The sequence below is a fragment of the Theropithecus gelada genome, chromosome 12 (assembly GCF_003255815.1).
Source record: "Theropithecus gelada isolate Dixy chromosome 12, Tgel_1.0, whole genome shotgun sequence".
NCBI classification, from domain to species: domain Eukaryota; kingdom Metazoa; phylum Chordata; class Mammalia; order Primates; family Cercopithecidae; genus Theropithecus; species Theropithecus gelada.
In genome coordinates this window covers 86,103,246-86,118,288 of record NC_037680.1, presented here as the reverse complement: position 1 = coordinate 86,118,288, position 15,043 = coordinate 86,103,246, and the positions used below count along the sequence as shown (strand labels likewise).

The following is a 15,043-nucleotide window of genomic DNA, read 5'->3' as shown; positions in this document are numbered from 1 at the left end:
GGGGAACAAACCACTAACTATCTGACAACCAAGAACTTTCTAACTTACGTATTTTTGTACAGTATTCTTCAATTTTTCTTAACTTTTAAAGAAGAATATTGCCATTTCCCTTGACACTCCCATTGAATATGTGTAAGAATCATTATCAAGTCACAGCTAATTAATAACTTTTTGTTTTCAGGCTAATGGTCACATGAGGAGCTTTCTTGTCCATCATGTTATTTCTGGAACAGTCAAACAATCTCACTATTGATTTAATAGAACAGTGAAAATTAGGCCAATTATTTAATTATAATTCCAATGTATCCACAATCTCTACCTATTATCGAAATTAGAAGGCAACAGTACAATTTCACATGAGAATATGTAAAACAAAACAAAATCAAAATTCATAGTTATACTGTAAGTCCTAGATTTCAGTTTGAATGAGAAAACCTCATGTGGCATTCTGAAGAGAGACAAAATAGTGCTTACATATCTAAATTCTAATTCTCAGAATATTTTCATGACCATGCACTTATAAGACAAAACACCTGGGTCTTAGCATCTTCCTACCAGGATCACTAAAGTTGAGAGGGTTGCAAAACGGTTTAAAAGACATTTTTGATAATGAACAGTGAAAGGTTCAGAATCAAAAAATCCACCCCACTTTTTTTAAGTGCATGGGTAACAGATTTAACAAATGTCCTCCAACAGCATATTCACACACACGTTATAATTTATTTTTGAGAAAATGGTCTCACTTGTGAAAACTGAACAAGAACAATGCAATCTGTCCTAATTGACAATACAATATGATCAATATGACCAAAAAGGCCATGCCATCTTTTCCTTCTGAAAAGTGAATATTGTTCTGGTCACAGACTTTCATTGAAAGTAGATCTCTGACGAAAACACAGAATATAGTTTGATTTACATTTTACCTTTTAATGAAAAGATTCAACAAAATTAGGATAAAGAGAAATCATAAGAAAATGATGCATGAAAATGTTAGTGTATGAAATGTCTACTAAAGATTCTACACAGTTACTTGAAGGGGGACACGATTTTATTCTGAGATTACTAGAAGCCAAGAAAAAAATGGAGACACAATCAACGTCACAAACACTGATTACAAAACCAAGCTAATGGCTTCGGAAAGAGTCTCCAGTATCTAACATGCTCTGACTTGAGAGAAATCTAAAGATTCCATCCATGGGACTTCATAAAGGGAAATATATTAACTATTGTCTTCACATAGTCTTCATGTATTTATCTTTTAACAGTATGGTTTTTATAATTTCAAAGCTATTTTCTGGATTCATGTTCAACCATGACAACATATGCCAGGGTTGACAAAATACAGTTTGAAGGTCAAATGGGCCTGTCACTTGTTTTTGGTAATAAAAGTTTATTGGAACATGATAACAACTGTTTATCTATTGTTTGTGGCTGCTTTCTTGCTATGACAGCAAAGCTGAGTAATTGTAATAGAGACTATACGTGACCCACAAAGCCTAAAAATTTTCTCTCTGGCCCTTTGATAAAATAGCTTGCCAATCCCTACCACAGTACATTAACTATAAAAATATTAACAGGTCTTAGTGCAAATCTTTAAAATTAGAAATAAATATCTAACAAGATGTGTTTATAATCTTCTGAAAGACAATTTGTTAACACACATATACACATGTACAACTGATTTTCAATAACTGTTTACTAACTTATCTGTGAAGTCATGAAGTCCATTTCCATTAAGGTCTAGAAATTAGAAGGAATTAAATAGAAATTAATCTTTGTTCTTTTCCTTTATTTTCCAAGGCTAGTGCCTTTAAATATATATATATTTGGCATGCAAGTGACATAACCCCAATAGAAGCCTATATTATTCACTGACTGACATTTCTGCATGGCTTCTAACTCTCACCCATCTCCACCAGCATCACACTATCCCATTATTTAATGTTAATATTTTCTTAATTATATGTGAAAAAGTCTGCAACCAAAGTTTCTAAAGAAGTCCCTTAGTTTCCCAGTCTAAATAGTTTGATGTCTCTATGCTACACAATATGTAGAAATTCTAGGCAGGCCACTATCTTTCCCCAAATTTTTCTTGCTAATCTGAATATTTCACATTCCTCACACCATTTCCCAGGTCAAAAATCCTTCACTGATGCCAGTGGCCTTACGATGAACCCAAATCTCTTACTAAGGACCTCTACAAATCCAGCACCACCCACACAGGCAACTGTTCTCCAAAAGAAACCCTCTATTATAGGCAATCTGGTTTGCTTTGCTCACTGTCACCTCAGTGCCTTTGCTATTGCTGTTGTCCTATCTAGGTGCTTTTCCAAACCTAGACACACTCATGCTGCTTCTGACATAATGTGTTTCACTTCTGCACATGGCAATGACTCTCCCTCCTCTGAATTTGCTAGCACTTACAAGACATACTTTATTTTTTTTACCATTCATATGGTTGTAAATTATATTATTTTTAATACTAGTTTTATGTCTTATATCTCTAGTGACTGTCAACTAGAGGAGACCAATATGCTGTATATTTGATACTCTATAGCACAAGCAGGGTTGTCTATATAGAAGAAATTAATTACTTTTCTGATTCTTTTTAAAGCTCTTTCATTAACTCTTTGGAATACATTTTAATTCAAATTTGATGCTTAGTAATATCTCAATATTAAAAAGGCCACATTTTGGATATAATTCCAAGAATACTATTCAGACTTTAATATATATTTGAATTATTTGTTGATTTGTTTTATATATATATAAAAACACATGTATATAACATATATAACACATAAAACATATATAACACATATATAAAACATATATAGAGAGAGAGAAAGAGAGAGAGAGGATCTGGCTGTCATGCAGGCTGGAGTGCAGTGGCACAATCATTGCTCACTGCAGCCTCAAACTCCATGATTCAAGCAATCCTTTCACTTCAGTCTCCTGAGTAGCTAGGACTACAGACACGTAATATCACACCTGGCTAATTTTAAAAAAATTATTTTGTAGATTTGGGGTCTGACTATGTTGCTTAGGCTGGTCTTGAACTCTTGCCTCAGACTCCTAAAATGCTAGGATTATAAGCATGAGTAACCACGCTTGTCCCATATTTTTAACATTTAAGTAACTGCAAGTCTGGGAGATCCCTATATCGAATGGTTCCGTATTAAAGTAATTTACATAATAAAAAATAATACTAAAAATAAAACAGAAGTCAAGGAAAGAGGCTTAAAGAAAAATCAACAATAATTAAATACCCCATTATAAAATAAAAATATTAATTGCTCCTAAATTATGTGATACTTTGGAAATGTCCAGTAACTACCATAACGTGACAAAATAAAAAAATTTTAAAAATAGGCCAGGCATGGTGGCTCACGCCTGTAATCCCAGCACTTTGGGAGACCGAGGTGGGTGGATCACGAGGTCAGGAGAGCGAGACCATCCTGGCTAACATGGTGAAACCCCGTCTCTACTAAAAACCACAAAAAATTAGCCGGGCATGGTGGCAGGCGCCTGTAGTCCCAGCTACTCAGGAGGCTGAGGCAGGAGAAAGGCGTGAACCAGGGAGGCAGAGCTTGCAGTGAGCCGAGATGGCGCCACTGTACTCCAGCCTGGGCGACAGAGCAAGACTCCGTCTCAAACAAATAATAATAATAAAATAATAATGATAATAATTTTGTTTATTGAAGGCACGCTTAGGAAAAAAGTAAACAGCTTTGAACCATGCCAAAAGTATAATCAATCAAATGTCTGCAAACTGTATTTAAAGCTAAACTCAATAGAGCATTATACTAAGGCCATAAATATCTGAAAAGTGCATTAAATATTTTAGTATAAGCAATAGATGCATAAAGAGGTACACTGTTTATTAATCTCATACATGATTCAAGATTATCATGAAATTGGATCAGCTCACTTACCAAATTATCAGGAGATTTAGACCGTTGTCTCTAAGAAGCAAAATGTGTGTTACACTGTTATTTAATGTTGGTTGTTGCTTGGCACCTGACCTTGTTTACAACTAAATCTGCTGTCGCGAAATAGCCAAAGGACACATTCATATTGAGAATGGAATTTTTTTTTGACTACTTCTCTCAAACACGAATTTGTACTTTTCTGTTTAGATTGTTTTGAAAAGCTTAGTTTGGGGTACAAAGAGACTACAAGTGATTAAAATTAATTATGCATGTAATTCTCCAACAGCCAAAAAAAAGACACAGGTTGAGTTACATTACAGCATTAGATAAGAACAGCTTACCAAAAGTCTATTCTTGTTTCCACCATTGGTTTCTGATTTTCTAAATTATTTCTCTCTTGTGATTTAACACATTAGCAAATAAGATACAGATATATCTAGAGGGATTTAGAAGATATAATTAATCTTTGAAAGCTTTTACAAGATCCTAAAAAAATTCTGCTTTTAACAACCTCAAAAATTACAATGCAGTGCAAGTTAAATAAAAGACAAACTCCTTATCGGGGTCAAAAGCCAGTGCCATTGGTCTTTCTGTTTCCCAAATGTATCAAGCTTCGTCCTGCTTTAGGGCTATTCTCTCTCACTTGAAAGCTTTTCCTCCGGGTACTCCTGTGGCTGGCTACTTCTCATCACTCATGCCTCCAAAGGCAGCCTATCCCACCACAGACAAGCTCTATTATATATGTTTATTGTATATTCCCAACAGCATTTATTTGTGTCTGAAATGTTCATTTATTATTTTACTTGTTAAAGTCTGTCTCCTGCTGCTAGAATGTTAGCTCCATGAGGACAGGAATTTATATGGTTTCTTCTGATATTCTCCACATTCAGAAAAGTGCCTGCTAAATATTAGGAACCCAATAACCATTTGTTAAATAAATAAATGAATGAACCATGGGCTGTGATCTAAGAAAGGACACACTAGCCTGATATTCAAGTAGAAGAGAGAGTGAATCCCTCCCGAGTAAGAATATCATGTTCTAAAAGGCATTATTTTAATTCTTTACAGATTATTTAAATTTTCAGACCATCAAATAAAATAAACTGAGAAGAGTATGAAATATCTTACTTTAAGAGATCTGCATTTATATGTGTTGACTCTTGATATACAATTAAGGTGGTTTTATTCCTTGTACCACATAAAGACACTTCAGAGGAAGACAATATGCACAACCCATTTTTCATCAATGTATATGGAAATTATAAGAAACTTTGTTCTATCTACTCAGTGATAAAACACTCACTCTGATTCTGTTGGATGATTGGACATTTTCGTCTAGAGAATTAAGACATATTACACGGAATATTCTAACAGAACGGTGGCATTAGAATTCTTCCAATTTTCTCGATAGTGGTATGGATTCAGTTTTCAGTGACCAGGAATATGTTTCTCCTTGAATATTTAAGCACAATTTCTACTTAATTTCTTTCCTTCAAGATGCTCTTCATGGCTTTCAAGTATTTGTCAACTAAAGACTCTACAACGCTTAAGTAGCATGGGTGCAGGTGAAGCTCTGCTGAACACAGTAACCACAGCAACACCCAATTCCTATTTAATTTGAAGTCTTGGAAAAAGCAAAGCAAAACAAAACAAAACAAAAAACAACCAAACAAAAAAACAAAAACAACCACCACCACCAAGAGGGATGGAGCACTGTCAGCAGAGAAACAGGAAGGCACGTAAGAGTAGGAAGGTAAGTGGGAAACAGGCACAAACACAGAGGCCCACAGCCTTTCTAGCTCACTTCCTCTTAGCTAAAAATGTTAAATCTGGGGGAAACACAAAAGGAAAGCAATTTTAAGAAAATTTAATGGCAATATAGATGAGAAAAAAGTTTCAACCTGCCTATTTTTGTTGCATTCCCCTTATATGTTGAGCCAAGTTTAAACATAGACTCAAATCAGTCTGGAAGCATCAGTATGGATAGTTCAAGCTCACAGAAAAGCTCATTGGCTTTCCAAGTCTGGGCACACATCCCCACAGTTTAAACTACTATCCTGAGAGATCCAAACCACAGGAATGGCCCTGGAGCAGTAGCTTTGTAAGTGTTTCCTGGATCAGATTTAGTCTCAATGCTTATAGTAGTGTAGCTGGCATGTAGCTGGTTGGAATGACCCTAGAATTCCGAGCCCCTCCCTCTTTTATATCCATGTGAGAGTCACAGTTGAGTCACAAAGTTGGGCAGGTATGACTGCCACCTCACTCCACCCTCAGCTCAGAGAACAGAAATACAAGCAGAGTTGGGAACGGCAGTCAGAATGAGATGAGTCTTCAGTGACACCTCTTACCAAGCACTGATTTTGAGCCTGAATTACTGAGTCTCAGGCCTGCTTCCACTACTAACTAGATAAGGAAAATCACTGAAATGGTCACTATCCCAGTTGACTTATATGTACTCCACAGGTTCACAACATTTGCTCTTGATAGTCTCTTTTCCCCATCAAACATCCTCTAATTCAATAGAAGTAGCAAGTCTTGAGAATTGATGCCTCTTCAGTGATTGCACAGAGGCACAGAAATAAAAAATACATTTGTAGCTCTCATTTGTAAATGTAGAAAATAATTAACTAATTATAAAAAGAATGCATTTAATAGCATTTTAAATATTTCCAGATACGTAAACACACAGTCTTTCTAAGTCCAGTAATTAACAGGGCTACAAAAAGCTATTCCATTACATAAATTGTAAATATGTCAGGAAGCAAAATACTTTATTAAAAATCAGTTTATCCATTTTAAATACCATTTTTTAAATGGAGAACTTTGGATTCCTATTAAAACCCTCATGATACCATTTGGGAAGGGGCTAAATAAGGCAGTAAGAATCTCCAGGATTGTACAAAGCTTCATACTGCCAATTTTGATATTGACCACTCTCAATATGGTGCTACTGAAGACAAAAGAAGAAAAAACATGAAATTCGTGACAGAGTTTTAAAGCTATAAGAACTTAAACAAATGAAAAAAACTGCTCAGTTTCACCAAAGGCCACTCAGTGCTCTATAACAATCTGCATCTCGAATGAGGCAAAACTTTCGTCTGAGATACAGTGGCCAAAGCTTTTTTTTTTTTTTTTTTTTCTATTACACTTTAAGTTCTAGGGTACATGTGCACAATGTGCAGGTTTGTTACATATGTATACATTAAATCCTAGATCATAGTCACCTGGTTTTTTTTTTGTTTTTTTTTTTTGTTTTTTGAGACGGAGTCTGGCTGTGTGGCCCAGGCTGGAGCGCAGTGGCCGGATCTCAGCTCACTGCAAGCTCCGCCTGCCGGGTTTACGCCATTCTCATGCCTCAGCCTCCCGAGTAGCTGGGACTACAGGCGCCCGCCACCTCGCCCGGCTAGTTTTTTGTATTTTTTTAGTAGAGACGGGGTTTCACCGTGTTAGCCAGGATGGTCTCGATCTCCTGACCTCGTGATCCGCCCGTCTCGACCTCCCAAAGTGCTGGGATTACAGGCTTGAGCCACCGCGCCTGGCCTCACCTGGTGGTTTTATAAGAGATTGAAGTTTCAATAGATGCTTAGTATTTTATGTTTCCCTAGCAGCAAAATTCTTAAAAGTTCCATCAGTCCTGGTTTCTGGTGTTTAAGTGAAGATAAACTGCATTTTCCATGTGAAAGCAGTGTCACCTGAACTTCTTAAAATACACATTTAAGTAGCCAGTATTGCAACTTAGGACGTTTTGATCAACATGGAGATGTTCTAATTCTGAGCACAAGATTTAGCTTTACCGTTTGATTTCAATAATGAACAATGGAATCTGGACTATCTTAATCTAAACAGAAAAATACAGTGATACTTTAATATTAATCTAATTTGATTTCATTAATAAATACTTGGTCATTTTCCCCTATTAAATTGTATTTAATACCAATTATTCTCATGTGGAATCAACTGATTGCATAATAATTGATTTCATCTATGAAAAAAGCAAATATATAAAAGTCTAACTCTATCTCAGAAAGTAATTATACACAAACATGCAAATACCACCACTACCACCATCATGTTAGCCCTTGTGAAACACCAGGTAGACAAAATTAGCACGCTGAGAAGCTGTTACAGGTATTATAATTCCATGTTCTCATCCACTAAGTAAAGAAATTGTATGCTACAGATTGCAAATTTTGTTCAAACAATAAGTAAGTTTATGTAGCAAATTAAAGAATCAAATATTTTCCTGGCTATACTAGATGACCTACTAAGATAAAAAGAATGAATAACTGAATCCTAAAAACTTTTTTGCTTGTTTTTCAAAGTGGGCCAAAAGAATGTAGTGTATCATATAAACAATAAAAAATAGGCAGCCTATTATTTAATACATTATTTTGTTCAAAAAAGTAAACTCTTAAGGGAAGACTAAATTACAAATTTGAGAGGCACAATACTCAAATAAAATAGTAAAATGTCAAAGCTGAGCATTATTTAATTGCCTTAATACCAATCAAAATGATACCATATTATTTTCTAAAATTGATACTTTCTCATACCAATTCATTATATAATTTCAGCACCATGCATTAACAACACAATGTTGTACTTTTAAATTGTTATAATGCAATGCAGTAGCCACCTAAAATCCATTACTACTTAAATAAATATAAAGGGTTCATATTGAAATGATTGTTTTGTCTCTAATAGAGTCAGTTTGTACATTTACTTGTGAGTTTGCTTTAACTGTAAAGGACCTAGACAGTTAAGTGACGAAATATACCCATGCTATTCAAGCACTGTATTTTATGGTCATTTTTGAGGTAGATTAAGATGGCTAACAATGATGCTATACAGAGAAATGTAATTAGGAATATTTTACTTAAAATTAAATTAATTTAGTTCAACATTTACTGATTGCTCATACAGTAGTTCATACTCCACTTAATAGGTATACATTAGTGGAATCAGTTAACTAACATAAAATAAAGACAATGGACTGCCTGACACATAGTAACTTTACTAGTTAAGTTTTTAAAAAAACTAGTTGAACCATGTTTTATAGTGTCTGATGAACAAAATAATAAAAAGTCAGTTGGCTAGTCAAATTTTTTATTTAAAAAAATTCATTGTATAGATGTATTATTTTTGACTGCAAAATGTCTTTAAAGTAATTCAAAGAAGGCTGATGAGGATATCTTGAGGTGAGCAACTATCTACAACCTAAGGGAAACTGAATAAACTTGGATACAAACTAATGGGGAGAAATAGGGTAGTAACTTTTCTTCCGATTTTTAAAGGCCTTTTTGAGGTAGAAAGTATTATGAAAGATTGGTATACAAGGAAAAAATTGTTGAAGCCTAGGAGATATAAAAGCCAAGTTTAGTCTGGGTGCAGCGGCTCATGCCTGTAATCCCAGCACTTTGGTAGGCTGAGGCAGGTGGATCACGAGGTCAGGAGATTGAGACCATCCTGGCTAACAATGTGAAATCCCATCTCTACTAAAAATACAAAAAATTAGCCGGGCATGGTGGCGGGCACCTGTAGTCCCATCTACTCGGGAGGCTGAGGCAGGAGAATGGCGTGAACCCGGGAGAAGAAGCTTGCAGTGAGCCGAGATCGTGCCACTGCACTCCAGCCTGTGTGACAGGGCGAGACTCTGTCTCAAAAAAAAAAAGCCAAGTTCAAAGAAAGGACCAAGATAGGGATAGAACCTTGAGAAGGGGGAGAGGTTAGCATAAAACTTCATGTTAAATGAGAAATATAAATATAATGAAAAATAAATTTCAATAAGAATATCAGGCTATATTAAAGACCAATGTTTATTTCGCCAATACAAACTGAAAGGAAGGGGCAATCTAAGTAAAGAAGAAAAGAAGAAAAGGGAAAGGGAAGAAAGGAAAGAGAGAAGACAAAAAAGGAGGAAAGAAAAAAGTCAAGGTGTGTGATCTTAAAAGTAAATTATTTGCCCTAAAAGGCTCATTAACATAACAAAAAGCAAAAAAAAAAAAAAAGAAAAGAAATGTGCCCCGTGTGATGTGTGTTTTAATGGAAAACAAATTGTCTAAAACTTTCCCCAACTTCCACAATATAAACTTAACAACAGACTGAAAGAGGATTCTGAGCACTTTGTTTTGTCTAACTTTCCATAGAATTTTACTGAAACGTTTAAGTAAAATGTATTACAGTTAAAGTACTACCATTCAAAGGAAAGTTTATGTCTTGAACAGGAAAGATCAAAGATTAGATTCAAAGTGTTTTTCATACAAATTCATCTAATTGTGTTCACATCATTTTAAAATTCTGAATTCACCTAATTCACCATAAAACTCCTTCCAATAAACATACTGTATAATTTTTACAAGGAAGCACCATGCCTTAGTTCAAAGACATGACAGAGGAGGGATGGGGACAAAATATGTTGAAACAGAAAAACAAAACATCTATTCCTTCTTCACCCTCTCAGACAAAAAAGCCGCATGTTCTCACTCATAGGTGGGAACTGAACAATTAGATCACTTGGACCCTGGTAGGGGAACATCACACACTGGGGCCTATTACGGGGAGGGGGAAGGGGGGAAGGATGGCATTGGGACTTATACCTGATATAAATGACGAGTTGATGGGTGCTGACGAGTTGATGGGTGCAGCACACCAACATGGCACAAGTATACATATGTAACAAACCTGCATGTTGTACACATGTACCCTAGAACTTAAAGTATAATAAAAAAAGAAAAAAAGAAAAAAAAAGGCTCATCTCTACCCTACATGGACAGCTTTTAATAGCTGAGAATTTGCTTTCATTCCACATCTTCCTCTACACCCACCCACCCAAACCTCCATACACATTCTCTCCCTTGACTTTGGCCTTTTGTGTACTACATATTAATTTGCAGCCCTTTAACTGCTTTTGGTGCCTAGAACCATTTTCTGCAATTGATAACTGAGAATATCAAAAGTTGTTTCTCATAATGAATAAATAAATAAATACATAAATGGTAGTAAGTGCTCTCCTTAATGAAAAATAAAGGCCAAATTTTTATCAAGAGAGTAACATTACTGAAACAAAAATAGCTAGAGAACAGTAAGTCTAACATCCAAATATCGAATTTAAAAGAACGGTGTGAAGGGAGGGAAAATATGGTGAAATGATCAAAACACAGCCCTTATATGAAAAGGTCTAGATTGAGTAGATAAAAGTAATAGCAACAGTAAAGAGATAATTAAAGTAGCAAAAAGACTTGATATATTTGAGAGAATCAGATATGACTAAAAGAGTTTATTAGCATCTTTAACTCATCTATAACAGAGACAAAAAAATTTGAGATTGTTTCAAAACTGTTCAGGTTCATGCATTTACTAATGACTTGCCTAAAGTGACTACTTTTAGCATTAAGGAGGATAGTTTTGATCTGGGTGTGGTGTTATCTTCTATTGTAACTGTTATTTCAGATTCTTTATTTTAATCTGTTAAGAGGAAATTAAGTATTGAAAGGATTCAATAATCAGAGTTGCCAACTTGAATACTAAAATCCCCAGTTTCATATGGTCAGTCTTATACGGACATCAATGAATCACTGAAGGACGCACCTATTGTCCTATAAGCAAATGTAATAATGATTTTTTAAATTGTCAACAGTGCAACTATATTTGTTAAAAGCATGTCCAGTCTGTTGTCTAATTGCTAGTAAAATTCAACACTAAATACGTATGTGTGATAAGAAAATACACAAAAATACACCAACATTTTTCTTCCTTTTCCCTTCTGATGTTTAGAAAATTTGGAAACTGGTTTAAACCAAAAGGGGTAAAGGAATGAAATTATTCCTTCAGGCTTAGAGGATTCTGTGCCAAGTTTCATTTCTGGCTACATACTTCTAACCAAGTTCAAGATCCCTGAAAAGGAATACACAAAAGAGAAAATATCCCTTTAACCTCAGTGGAACGACATTAGTAGAGGCTGCTATGGGAAGAGAAAGGCTTTTGCCCTGAGATGGGTGTGCTCCTGGTGTTTGGTTTCCATTGAGAGGATGCCTGCTCCCTCAATGAATCTGAAGTACCTACTAGGATGAGGTAATGGCTGTGCCAGTTTCACTGGGTCATGCTCTTTCAGCACATTCTTTCCCTCTCTCCTCCCTGAGAAGGTGCTGTAAACAAGTCATCCTGAGAGGTGCTGGAGAGAATGAACAATCCTAAATTCAAAATTCTTGAGAACACTGGACCTGCTATGGCAGTCTAGACATAAACAGAAGACTAAAGCAGCCATAAAGAAACAGGTTATTTGATAAGAAAAGGGAAAACAAAATAAGAGAGGAGATAAATAAAATAAAAATTAGTATAACTAAAATATTATTTTATAAAAGGTAGCTCTGTTTTTAAATTACTTAGATCTTCAGATGTGTGTTAAGCAATTTTCTACTTATGGTTTTAAAAAAGAAAACTTTGGACATTAAATAATATTGTAGCAAACTGTAAAATATGAAAAATTAAAATTGAATGAACAACAGATAAACAGCATGTACCACTGATCCTGAAGCCACAATGGCTCTGATAACATACAAATGATGAATGCAGATGTAAACCTATGATAATCAGATGAAATTACCAGGAAATCAACATAAACACACACACACACAAATATAATAATCCTTACTGAATGAAAAAAAATGACTTTTTCTTGAAGGAAGGGTTCTTTGTGTGCATGGGGCTGGGGCTTTTGGAACTTCCATGATTTGTAAATTCATAAGGATTTCTACCAAAATACAGACACCTATTGCCCAGTTAAAGTGCTGTTTTGTGTTATATTCTGATGGAAGGCTGTAATCTTTTCCTTGGGCATAAAATTAACAACATTCTAAAGGGCTTCTATTTATTCAATCTATTTGACTGCCAAAAAAATCATAATTGTCCACAGTGAAATGACATAGTGAAAGAACTATGCTTTTGAACTGGGCTGGTACCTGCAGCTCATGCATGGGACATTTTGCATAATGTGGCTCACATAAAAGGCTTTGTTCTCCATCGCCTCACTGTGGCTGCAAACCTCAATTTCATTTTGCAATCATTTCCTTTTCTAGACGCATCATTTTAAAATAAATTATATCTTTAACATTTAAGTTAGTTCCTTACCAACAGTCATCAATCCCTTTGCCTCACACCCAAAGTTATATACCACCACCAATATATTTTTTTTGTTTTGCACTACATACTTTATTCATAACATAATTTCCAAACCCTTAAATACAATTTTTAAAAGTCAGTCTTTTAAGTACCAATTTCCTTTTGTAACATGTATGTAGTGTATTACACATTTGTGTGCATACTTGCATACTTACGCATTTAAACAAAAACGCTTTACACTGGACTCAATTTTAAAGGGTCTATGTCCTGGAAGCATTGTGCTAAGGGCTTACAACAGATGGCACACAGCAATTGTCACAAACGGGCTTGTTGCTAATGAAAGCTTTTTATATTCTGACAAAATCCTGAAGCCCCGATGGCCAGGCAGAATAACATTAATTTCGTTTTCAAGGATGTTTTTCTTCTGACTCCATCCCCTTTACTACCCCTCCCCCCAATACACACCCAAATATACACCTCCCCATTCCTAGCCCCCCACACACTCTTTCTTGAAATTTCCATCCTTAAACAAAAGACGAGGTGGGGGAAGGAAGGCAGCGAGCACTGCAGTCCCCCTCTCCCCACCAAAAAAGCCTTTTAAAAAGAAAAGGAAGAAAAGAATAGATGTACTGTAGATTCAGACGTCCACCCCCATCGTTTAAAAAGCAAAACGACTGTGTGGAAGCTCAACCAGACTCATTTCTTCGTGCCCCGCCCTCCAACACCACCAGACATAGATTTTTCATTTTCCTACAATTATAAATATCAGTCCTCCTCTCCCAGCTGTTTCTGAAGGAATTACAGAGAAACATGATTTGAAATGGGCAAGGCTTCCCTCACTCACTCACTTGCCAGTGTGCAGTTCTCTACAGCTGGATGAACAAAAAAATCTCCTACCTCGAATTCCTATTTTCCACTATCTTTGCAGAATCCACCCCCCTTCTTTCCACAGCTCAGGTAATACTGGCTTTCGATACACGTATTCTATCCTGGCCTAAGTTTTCAGTCGTTTCAAAGTGGTACCTAACAAGGTCACTCGCTCTTCTACGAAGCCAGGGCTCAGGTACCAGTAACGTCCGGCCCCCTACTCCGCAGTGACACCTGGATAGGACAGGCCCGAATCTTCCGCCAGGTGCACGGCTGGGCAGCTCGGCCAACTCCCAGACTGCCTGCTAGGAGTGCTAGAGGATGAGACACGACCCCTCCCCATTCCCACCTCTTTCTACGCAGAGACCGAGGCAAAAGGAGAGGCGCCCTACATAGAGTCAGAGGTGGGGACGGTCTCTTACCTGGGCGCAGAAACTGGATGCACCCGCGGTCGCGACTGCCGCCGCTCACGGACTTAGCGTCCTCCGGAGAAGAAGCAGAGGGGTGGAAGGGTTAGGGGAAGAAGGGGAAGGGGGGGAAGAAGGAGAAGGAAGAGAAAGAAGCGGAAGGGAAGTAAAGGAAGAGAGGATGCTGCTGCTGCTGCTGCTGCTGCCCAGAGCCCGCGCAGCCCGAGCGCCCGCCCCAGACTGAGAGCGGCGCCCCCACCAGCCTTCTCGAGCGGCAGCCCCGCCCCGGCCCTTCCTCCCCGCCCCGCGCAGGTCCCGCCCGACTCCGCGAGCCCGTGGGCGGCCGCGGCGGGGCTGGCGCTGCCACCGCCGCAGTGTCCGGGAGGGGGAGCACGGCCGCCCCGCCTCCTGCCGCAGCCGCCGGCCGCCAGGCGGGGACCGCGAGGTGGGAGCCTTGGAGAGCCCCGCCCAGCCGCTGGCCTGGGCGTTCTCCAGAGCCCTGGTCCCTTCCCGCGGCAAAGTGAGGCCAGTAAGTGAGGCCAGTGCCCGGGCGGCGGGACAGGCGGGCCTTCCTAACTGGCGTCCTTGGAAAATCGGAGGCAGCAGCTTTAGTCTCGCGGGAGCAACCTCCAGAGACCCCCGGCTTCCCTCCCCTGTATCGCTGTGAGGCGGGGATACCAGTGGCACCTCACCAGGAAAGCTCACGGGCCTTGCCTCACA

The 15,043-nt window shown here is 37.6% G+C and overlaps 1 protein-coding gene across 1 annotated transcript in view; it reads right to left on the bottom strand.

Moving 5' to 3' along the window:
* MAP2 (microtubule associated protein 2) overlaps window positions 1-14,565 on the bottom strand; it is a 305,742-nt gene extending 291,177 nt beyond the window's left edge. The window contains exon 1 of the mRNA XM_025403963.1: window positions 14,339-14,565. The gene's annotated coding sequence lies outside the window, so the exon portion shown is untranslated. The remainder of the gene's footprint in view (window positions 1-14,338) is intronic.
* Window positions 14,566-15,043: the final 478 nt, after the last annotated feature.